A 2,979-nucleotide genomic window follows, 5' to 3' on the forward strand; every position below is an offset into this window, starting at 1 on the left:
TCTGGGCCCTGACAGCATGTAGAGAGCTTGCCCACCTGTCAGAGATAGGAGATAAGAGAAATATGCAGGCAATCTGGCTCAAACCTGACTAAGAGCAAACTGCTCTGTTGTAGTGTATGTGCACATGTGTGTTCACAAGTACACAGTAATCCTGCAAATCAGTCAGGGGGCCATGTTTGTCTTCTCACACTCTCTACCTTATTTTTTTTAAAATGTAATACTGTTTATTTAACTTCAAAAACATTTCAGCATTCTAAACACACAGAAAATAACAATGTTGCAAATTGTGTTTAGGTACAGAGGGTTCTGGAACTTCCATGGATGCAGAAGCTCTTTGCTTTGCTGATAACGATGAGTTCTACAGTTTCTTTAAAAAGATTAAAATCAAGCAGGGCTGTGGTGGCGCACGCCTTTAATCCCAGCACTTGGGAGGCAGAGGCAGGCAGATTTCTGAGTTCGAAACCAACCTGGTCTACCGAGTGAGTTCCAGGACAACCAGGGCTACACAGAGAAACCCTGTCTTGAAAAACAAACAAACAAAAAACAACAACAAAAAAAACCCAACTGAAGACAAAAAACAAACAAACAAACAAACAAAAAGTTTAAAATCTACTGCACTTAACTAAGGAAAAAACTCCAAACACTTCTCATGCCAGCTGACCCCTCTCCCTTTCCACAACTAAGAATGTCAGCAGAATGCTATGCCACTATATACAAAAACAAGACGACCTGAAGCTAAACGGATGCCCACCGCAGTATCAACAGGTCCAGCCTCACAGTGCACGCCCTGAGCTACGACCCCATCCAAAAGGCATCTTCCCCTCACAGCCTCCACACAAAACAAGAAACATCAAGAACCTGCCTGGGTTGTTTTGTTCTCTTTACAAACTATAGATATGTACAGATGAAAACTCAGGATTTCTAGTCAATAACCATATAGTTAACGCTACCTTACGAGTTGAGAACAAAATGCCAGAAACATCTTCAAATGCCTTGTCACACCAACAGCCAAGTGCACTGAGTGAGGAGGACTCGAGAGTGCCTGCTCATTTTAAAAATGTTTGGAGCTATGTACAACTTTGATACAGTTTCAGGGCGCTCTGGACACCCACGGCCACTTCATGTAAACCACTGACACTCTGAGAGACTACAATATGATCGTGATCAAATTTTGTAATTAAACCTAACAAGGGCAATAGGCATGACTCAAATAAGAGATGTGTCGATCACAGTGCTCTCCTACTCTAAGGTATTCATAAAGAGAGAGTTTTTATTCATCTTCCTCCTCTTCCTCCTCCTGTTCTTCCTCTTCCTCCTCTTCTTCTTCCACCTTTTTCCTGGTAACTTTAGCAGGACCCTTGGTGCCATCAAACTTTTGTTTGTTTAGACTTATAGTCAGCAGCATCCTTCTCATACTTCTCCTTCAGCTTTGCTGCCTTGGTAATGTAAGGCTGCTTTCACTGTTACTTAAAGCTATTCCACATGTCACCCAGCTTTTTTTTTTTTTCCACATCTCCAACGGGTTTGTGGATTTGATCTTGGGGCAGAATTCGGAGCAGAATAAGAAAAATCCAGACGGAGGTCTTTGGGGGGGCATTCAGGTCCTTCTTCTTGCCTCCTTTAGCTGGTCCATAATCTTTCGCCTCCCGATCATAGCGTACTTTATACGCCTTTGCCATTTCATCAAACTTTGATTCCTCTTTGCTAGACATTGTCTTCCACCTCTCAGAGCACTTCTTGGAAAACTCCGCAAAATTGATTGGAACCTCTGGGTTTTTCTTCTTATGTTCTTCCCGGCATGTCTGAACGAAGAAGGCATAAGCAGACGTCTTGCCCTTTGGTTTCTTGGGGTCACCTTTAGCCATCCTGACTGTATTGTTTACTAGCCTGTCTCCGCCTTATTTTTAAAGCCAGTACTTACACTGAGCCTTGGGCTTACTAATTAAGCTGCTAGGCTGGTAGGGCAGCAAGCTCTGGGAACCCTGCCTCTACCTTCCCAGCACTGGGGTTGCAGACATACACTGCAGTACCCAGATTTTTACATAGATGTTGGAGGTCCAAAGTCAGGCTTTCAAGCTTGTGAAGCAAGAACTTTACTGACTGAGCCATTTAAGCTGCCTGGGACCTGGAGATGTAATGTGGCCCCCACTGCCTGTACCTCCAGCGCCCTCTTATGGACTCCAAGGGTACCTGCATACCCACGTGCATATACACCTACAGTGTGCGTGTGCGTGTGCGTGTGCGTGTGCGTGTGTGTGTCTGTGTGTGTGTCTGTGTGTGTGTCTGTGTGTGTGTCTCTGTGTGTGTACATATGGGGTGGACATTTATGCACATATGTGTGTATAAAATTAAAAATAAATTTAAAAGAGAATTTTCTGTCCTCAATGGCTAGTTCATTTCTCAGGATAGAAGAAAAGCCAAAGGCTTTTTCTGCTAGAAATAGGAAAGATGGAGCCTCCGTCTGATGGGTGAGGCTTTGGGGCTGCTGCTTGGAGCAGATGCTTCTCTTGAAGCAGATGGATTTGTGGAGAGGGGGACCAAGGCAGCCATTTGGGGACAGTTGCCAGCAACACTGCCTGCTGAGGCAAGGTCTGCCAGTGTTCCCAGACCCTCCATCTTAGCTGAGGCCTCCAGTGAGCTCTCTTGTGTCATTCGTTTAAGCACACATTTTTCAAAGTCCTGGACATGGTGTACAGGTCACAGAGGTTGTAGGGAACCTACTTAAATGATCTCATTAGTTTTTTCCACCATAGTAAAAATGATTCATAGGCAAGTGCATTGAAGAGAGAAATCTGTGTTGGATTTTCAGAATGCTTTTGTATGAACAGAAACATAACTCTCTGTCAAAATAAAAGGACTCCTTTGCCAAAGTGTCTTTCATAGTCCATACTTTGGTAGGATGGGATGGGTAAGGGAGGGAGAGGAGGAAAGGAGGGAAGAATTATGTTAACTGTGTAATTACTCTGGAGATGGGGACTG

The 2,979-nt window shown here is 44.1% G+C and overlaps 1 pseudogene; it reads right to left on the reverse strand.

The window, feature by feature from the left end:
- Positions 1–1,270: 1,270 nt before the first annotated feature.
- LOC114634024 lies at positions 1,271–1,865 on the reverse strand (annotated as a pseudogene).
- Between the last annotated feature and the right edge of the window lie 1,114 nt (positions 1,866–2,979).

The sequence above is a fragment of the Grammomys surdaster genome, unplaced genomic scaffold (assembly GCF_004785775.1).
Source record: "Grammomys surdaster isolate TR1022 unplaced genomic scaffold, NIH_TR_1.0 810, whole genome shotgun sequence".
In the NCBI taxonomy this organism is placed as follows: Eukaryota; Metazoa; Chordata; class Mammalia; order Rodentia; family Muridae; genus Grammomys; species Grammomys surdaster.